The 7929-nt window shown below is 48.9% G+C and overlaps 1 long non-coding RNA gene across 1 annotated transcript; it reads right to left on the reverse strand.

Moving 5' to 3' along the window:
• Positions 1-2314: 2314 nt before the first annotated feature.
• On the reverse strand, positions 2315-3489 carry LOC118649547. The gene is made up of 3 exons (XR_004965690.1): positions 3208-3489; positions 2902-3035; positions 2315-2798 (listed from the first exon to the last, which is right to left on the reverse strand). It is a non-coding gene; the product is annotated as an uncharacterized LOC118649547 (long non-coding RNA).
• Between the last annotated feature and the right edge of the window lie 4440 nt (positions 3490-7929).

Consider the following 7929-nt stretch of genomic DNA (forward strand, 5'->3'; position numbering starts at 1 on the left):
AGCCTTATATGACAAACCCACAGCCAACATCATACTCAATGGACAAAAACTAAAACCATTTCCCCTGAGAACAGGAGCAAGACAGGGATGCCCACTCTCACCACTCCTGTGCGACATAGTACTGGAAGTGCTAGCCATCACAATCAGACAAGAAGAAGAAATAAAAGGCTTCCAAATTGGAAAGGAGGAAGAAAAACTGTCATTAATCACAGGTCACTTGTTCATAGAAAACCCTAAACACTCCATAAAAAACTACTAGATTTAATAAATGAATTTGGAAATGTAGCAGAATATAAAATTAACACCCAGAAATCGATGGCTTTTTTATGCACCAATAATGAACTCTCAGAAAGAGAAACTAAAGAAACAATTCCATTTGCCATTGCAACAAAAAAGTTAAGATACTTAGGAATAAACTTTACCAAGGAAGTAAAAGACTTGTACTCTGAAAACTACAGGACATTGAAAAAAGAGATAGAAAAAGATATAAACAAGTGGAAGAATATACTGTGCTCATGGATTATTAGAATCAGCATAATTAAAAGATTCCTACTACCCAAAGCAATCTACAGATTCAATGCAATCCCTATTAAATACTGACGACATATTTCACAGATCTAGAACAAACACTCCAAAAATTTACATGGAACCATGAAAGTCCCAGAACAGCAATCTTGAGAAAGAACTAAGTTGGAGGGATCATAAGACCAGATAACAAGTTATACTAATCAAAACGGCCTGGAACTGGCACAAGAACAAGCATATAGATCAATGGAACAAAGCAGAGAACCCAGAAATCGACCCAAGACATTATGCTCAATTAATATTTGACAAAGGAGGCAAGAGCATACAATGGAGTCAAGACAGTCTCTTCAATAAATGGTGTTGGGAACATTGCATAGGTACATGCAAAAGAAAAAAAAAAAGAAACTAGACCACTAACTTATACCATACACAAGAATAAATTCAAAATAGATAAAAGACTTAAATGTAAGTTGGGAAACCATAAAAAGCTTAGAAGAAACCATAGGCAGCAAAATCTCAGACATCTCACATAGCAGAATTGTTGCCAATACATCTCCTAGGACAAAGGAAACTAATGAGAAAATAAACAAATGCAACTACATCAAAATAAAAAGCTTCTGCACAGCAATAGAAATCATCAATAAAATGAAAAGAGAGCTCACTGCATGGGAGAGCATATTTGCCAATGATACATCTGATAAGGGATTATTATTCAAAATATATAAGGAACACATACAACTTAACAAAAGGAAGACAAACAATCCAGTTTAAAAATGGGCAAAAGTCCTAAATAGATACTTCTCCAAAGTGGACATACAAAAGGCCAAGAGGCATATGAAAAAATGCTCAAAGTCACTAATCACCAGAGAAATGCAAATTAAAATGGCACCTGTCAGAACGGCTACCATCAACAAATCAACAAACAACAAGTGTTGGTGAAGATGTGGAAAAAAGGGAACCCTACTGCACTGCTGGTGGGAATGCACACTGGTGTAGCCATTATGGAAAACAGTATGGAGTTTCTTCAAACAATTAAAAATGGAACTTCCATTTGACCCAGTGATCCCAATTCTACTAATATATCCTAAGAAATCAGAAACACCAATCATAAAGAATATAGGCACCCCTACGCTTATAGCAGTGCCATTAACAATAGCTAAGATTTGGAAACAGTCCAGGTGCCCATCAGCAGATGAGTGGATAAAAAATCTGTGGTACATTTACTCAGTGGAATACTATGCAGCTGTAAAAAGAAAGAACTCTTACCATTTGCAACAGCATGGATGGACTTGGGAGAATATTATGCTAAGCAAAATAAGACAGTCAGAGGAAGATAAGTATCACATGATCTCACTTTTATGTGGAGTCTCATGAACAAAATAAACTGATGAACAAAATAGATCCAGAGACATAGAAGCATGGAACAAACTGTTGAACCTCAGAGGGAAGGCAGGGGAGGTTGGGTGGGAAGAGATCAACCAAAGAACTTGCATGCATGTATGCATAACCCATGGACACAGACAATAGGGTTGTGAAGGCCTGAGGCAGGGGGCGGGGGCTACTAGAAGAGGTCCAAGGGGGGTGGGGGTGGGAAAGTGGGTATATGTTATCCTTTCCACAATAAAGATTTTTAAAAAGTAGATCAAGTTTATGATGCACATCTGAAAAATGGAAAAACTGACTTGTTACTAGATACTGACTGGAAATGGAATGGTTTACTCTGGGTGGTGTCTTAATAGAAGTTTCTTGATGAATTAGATAACAAATAAAAGAATATAGGACAGTTGCTCAGTGATTGGCCTCCTGAAGTAGGAAGATTCCAGAACTGGGTACGTGTCTTCCTTCAGCATGGCTACCAGCTCACCCGGACAGGATGTCAATATTTGATGACGTCCTGGGACAGCTCTGTGTGACACGGGGTGGAGCGTCTCCGTAGGAATCAGTACCAGTTTTTTCAAGGAACCAGCATGGCTCCTTTCCTACAGGAAGAGCTGTAGAGGTGTAGGGAGAGCCTCCCGCTCCAGTATTAGGCAGAAACGACGCTTCTAACTATCGCCTTCCATTTGCAGAGAGTGGTGGAGTGGAAGATAAAGGAGCGGCAGTGTGAGTGTGTCTTTGAATTGAGACCCTGTTGGTGGGTGGGTTCCCCACTAAGATGTGTAGTTCAGCAGAAGGTCCGAGAGCCAGCATTGGGTTAGCAGCTAATGGCACCTCTTCATTGCTGACAACCTCATGCCCTCGAGTGAGTTGCTTCTTTGTGCCTTCACTTCTCTCTGCAAATTGAAAGACTCTATTGGTCCCCAACTGACATAGAGATTTCCTAGAATGCTGAGGGTGTTCACTGAGCCTTCTTTATCTTACAGTCCCCTTTATTACCTCTCCTCGGTGGTGGCCTGCCTTCCCAGTGAGAGAATTCTCTGAGGTTCTGTGCTGAGCCCACAGTGGACCCAGCAGAGGCTCAGCAGTCTCATTAGTTTGAATGGAGGCATGAGTTCTGCATCTGAAGTTGTCTAGAAATTTCAGAAGAAAATTGCTGAAGAATTCCACTGCAAGATTCGAAAGTACTAAAAAAAAAAACCCACAGAGGCCAGAAAGTCCCCTTGAAAATCCTTTTCCAGTTTCACTCAGCAGAGAGGCCCTCAGTGCCTTAGGATGTGCCAGGCCATAAAGATAAGCACTAACCTTCCATCTTCTGGGAAGGGCTTATCGGTCCCCATGTTTGGGGAAAAGCCCCCTTCTGGAAAGATGCCCTATCAGCGTCCTCATCCTGTACTTTACCAGGGTCCGCGTCGCTGGGGTTGTGATGTCAGTCCCCCTGTTCCCAGAGGGAGGCTCAGTGTTTGGTCCTTGAAGGGAGCACACCCTGGAGGGGGCGGAATCGTTTGCTCAAGATCAGGCCCCAGCCAGGGCCCCTCCCAGGCCCTCTGCACTTGCGATAGCTCAGGGAAACTTCCTCACTATCACTGTGACCTCCAGGGCCCCGCGTTGCCAGTTAATCATTACATGGGCAAGGCTGTATTCCTCTGGCTTTCTGGCCTGTTTTTGCAGCTGGCTGGGTTTATTACTGGCCAAGGGCCTTGGCTGGTGTTTGGATTGCATACTGATAGGCGGCCGATTGGCCCCAGCTCAGCCCTCTCTGCACAGGAGTCAGGCTCCCCTTGGGAAACTGGAGCATCTGGGTTGTTAGCACCCACTTCGCCAAGTTGCTGAAAGGCCCAGGCACTGAGCACCCACATTTCCTTCCGGAGAAATTCCTCAAATAAAGTTGGGATCCAGGTAGCCCAGAGCCAGAGCAGGAAACCTCAGAGTGGGAGGTAAAGAGGCGAGGATGAGTCATGGTCCTGCTCCTCAGGCTTCTGCTCAGGGTCCAAACGGCGGGGCCTGATCATGTATCCTGTTCTGAGATCCACTCTTCCTCCTCACGTCCCCCTCATCCTCCCCTATTAGTGCACGTGGGCGCTGAGACAAGCCAGAGCTGTTTGACGCGTATATTGCAAAAGCAAGCTGACTTTCTCCAGAAGCACATCCTAGCTTTTTCAACAACCATCAGAAAATTCATAGTAATTAAATAAGTTGGGGAGGGTTCCAGGGGCATCTGCCCAAATGAGCCCTGTGAGCTAATCCGGTTCACAGAAGAGCCACAGGGTGACTGCTCATCTCTGTCCCAGTCGTGTGCTTTCTCACCTCCTCTCCTAACTGGCCACTTCCTAGCCCCTGCCCTTCCAGCCAGTCTCCTTATCGAGGCTTCCTTCTTATTCTAGGCCTAAAACGTTCTTCCCCCCCTTCAAAGCTCTGTTGAGTGGTGTCCGTCCTTGCCTGCCCTCAGCGCGCACCCCCGTGCTCATAGCGGGGTGCACACTGCACGTCTGCATCGTCTTTGATCTGAGCTGCTTCTATGTTGTCTCTGAAGTTAGTTCTCCGGGGCTGAGGCTGGGCTTCCCTTTCCTGGAGGTAGTTCAGGGCTCTTTCAAATATGGAGCCGGCACAGTGGGTGGCACTGTGCTCTAAGGGTCCCTCACTACCACATCTGGGTCGCTGGGAAATCCAGTTATGATTGGGTCAGTAATTGACAGCACAGGAGGACAGGAGTGACTCCAAAGCCATATCCTCCCCCACCTGTGTGTGTTTTCCGAGCCACTCCCACCACATGCAGTGACAGGGACATGGAGGCATCACCCGTCCCCCACAGCCTCACAGCTTTCAGTTGCAAGTCCTTAGACAAAACCTCAGCTCTGGTGCTCCCTGGATGGCAGGCCTGGGTCAGGCATGAGCCTCCTCCTCTTCCCTCCCTCGCAGCCCACTACCTTCTCAGAACCCACGGTGTAGACCTGATGGGAAAGGGGTGCAAGGAGCCATTAGGAGACACTGAGGGAGAACCTGTCCAGGAAGCTTCAGGAAGTCCTAGGGGACAGGGCAGGGTGCTGGGGTGTTGCTTCCCAGGAGGCTTTGCAGACCTGGGTGCAGTGGGCACCTGCTGGCTTCTGTGAGGGGCCAGAGGAAGGCAGAGGAGCAGCTGTGGGACTCCAGGCCCTGGGGTGTGGAGCAGGCACTCCCAGGGTCTGGGCCGTGGCCGCTGTGGACGGAATAGAGGGTGGGAAGAGTGGTGGAAGGATCTTCCTCCGGTGGTTTAGACACAGACTGGACCTGAGACCCCGTCCGCCTCTGCCCCCCAGCGCACTGGAGGGGGCTCTGCAGTCGGTGCCATGGAAGGTGGGCACCTGGAACCAGGTGCGGTCTGTCCTTCCAAACGTGCCTCGCAGTCCCTTCCTCCGAGCTTCGAGCTTCGAGCTTCATGATACTGGGAGAATTTGTCATTACAAACAAAGCCTGCTTCCTCCCTTTTATGACATAGCTGACAGCGTTAGTTTCCTCCGTGATTTCTTTTATTGCCCTCAATTTTTATTAATCCCGCGGCTGCCAGGGATAACTGTCTCATAAAATAATAACTGAGGGAGCTGTTGCCGGAGGCCCGTGCCGACGAGTTAGAGAACATCTCGTCGCTCCCTGGAGTGGGGGTGCTGGGCACAAGTGCGGGGTCTCGTCAAGGTGTCAGCATGGCCTCAGAGATTTGTGATGACGGGCCGTGTCCTGCGGCAGGCAGGCCCGGCGCTTTGCAGCAGCCCGAGTCCAGAGCAGGCCCCTCTGTGACCCACATCCCCTCCAGGCGAAGGGCTGCCATGCAGATCGGCTGAGGGGAGGATGCAGCCCCTGAGGTGTCACAACCCCCCGCCCCAGAGAGGATCTGGGCACATCCAACTGAGAAGAGGGTGTAGTGCCTCACTGTGAGGTTAGATGTTCTACCCGGGGAGCCCCAATTTTCCTCAGAACCCCCCTGCACCTGCCACTTTCCTTGCCTGGGTACAGTATGGTCTTTTCTTTCTTTTTCTTTTTTTAAAATATATTTTACTGATTTTTTTACAGAGAGGAAGGGAGAGGGATAGAGAGTTAGAAACATCGATCAGCTGCCTCCTGCACACCCCCCACTGGGGATATGCCCACAACCAAGGAACATGTCCTTGACCGGAATCAAACCTGGGACCCTTGAGTCCGCAGGCTGACGCTCTATCAACTGAGCCAAACCGGTTAGGGCCCAGAATGGTCTTTCCTTTAGCACCCTGCCTCCCCCACTGGCCTCACTGCCGCCTGCCCGTGAGCCATCCTGAGGCCTTAGCGGAGAGAGCAAGGAGCACAGACAGCTCTTCCCACAGCCGGAGTCAAAGAAGAGTCTTTCTTGGTCTAGTGGTAGGTGCTGGGAGCAGAGAGCCCCTGGCCCCTGGCTGGGGTCCCCAAAGTGACTTTGGCTTTCTCTGTTTTTGTCCACTGCCTGCTCAGCTGATGGGTTTGAATTGGGTACGGGACTCACGCATCAGACACATATTACAGTGGCCTTAACTGTCCTGACTTTACCAGTGGGCAGCTGTCACTGGCCATCAGAAGGACACCCCCATGGAGTGCCCTACGACCTGGCCAGCCGGGCTCCATCCGTGCGGCGCTGTCCGTGTTTCCTCTTTTCTTTCTTGCACCACTCCCTCCCTCCATCCCTCAGCTAACGCCAGGCATCCAGCAGAGATTTGTAAAGAGTCACCTTTCCTACTAGAAACTTGCTCCTTTGTCATTAAAGGCGTGCGCAGGTCCTCTGTGCAACTTTGCACAGGGCGGGGAATCTTGACCGACGGCACTTCACGTTGGGAACAGGCGGATTTCACAGTCATGGGGTGCTCAGTGCCTGCACCAGGCAGCCGGACACAGTGTGATGGGAATTGCTCTGCTTGTGGTCTGGGAGGGTGAGGGACGGGGAGGTCCAGAGAGAGGATCAGAGGAATGCCCGCAACCTCCAATACCCAGGAGTGGGCAGCCCAGGAAGACCAATGCTCCATCCTTCTCTGGGCAGCCCTGCCCAGCACGGAGCCCCTCCCACAGCACTGCATCCCAGGTGCCGGGCACTCACACTGATGCTTCCAGCCAGCCACACCGGTGGCCTACTTGGCAGGGGCAGTGAGAGGTTTAAGAGCCACTGGCCTGCATTTCAGTAGCATGCTATGTACTAGCTTTCATACTCAATTTCATTAAAAGCCAATACTATACAAACAATCCCTTTTCATGCTCATGGCTTGCCTAATTCAGAGAGGAAAAAAACTTTACATATCCCTTGGCCCCACCCCTGAGTCGAGACCATTCCGCATCCCTGTGAATACCCAACAGAGATAAAGACAAATGTCCACTAAGAGTACATGCACATGGCCCTAGCTGGAGGCTCAGTGGTTAGAGCATCAGCCTGTGCACTGAAGGGGCGCATGTGGGAGGCAACCAATCGATGTGTCTCTCACATCGATGTTTCTCTCTATCTCCTCCCTCTCCTTCTCTCTAGAAAACAATGGAAAAAATATCCCCGGGTGAGGATTAACAACACAAAAAGAATACATGCACATGTATTTTATTCATAATGGCTTCAACCATAAACAGCCTTCATGTCCCTTCCCAATAGAATGGGTAAAGAGATGGTGGTACACTCACGCACTGACATACAACTCAGCAATGAGAATGTGAACAACAACTCTATGCCGCCATGTGGGTGAACTCGCACATGCATCATGATGAACCAGAGAAGATGGACATAAAAACGAGCTCACGGCACATAAGGTTCAAAAGCAGGCAAAACTCCTCCACGGCATTTGAAGTCAGGATGGTGGTTACCCGTGGGCCCCAGGAGAGGCTGGTCTGTTTTCCATCTGAGGGCAGGCTGCCGAGCAGGGTTGCCTGGGGGGCTCAGCTAGCTGTACACTCGTGGTATTAATATTTCAAGGAAAGGTTTTCTGGAAAAAACCAAGTTCACTCTGGATTTAGTGCCATTTCAACCAGACCCGTCATCTAACTGCCTTTTTCTTCAACTGTCCCCAAGGACTC

Source organism: Myotis myotis, unplaced genomic scaffold, assembly GCF_014108235.1.
Source record: "Myotis myotis isolate mMyoMyo1 unplaced genomic scaffold, mMyoMyo1.p scaffold_m19_p_3, whole genome shotgun sequence".
Classification (NCBI taxonomy): domain Eukaryota; kingdom Metazoa; phylum Chordata; class Mammalia; order Chiroptera; family Vespertilionidae; genus Myotis; species Myotis myotis.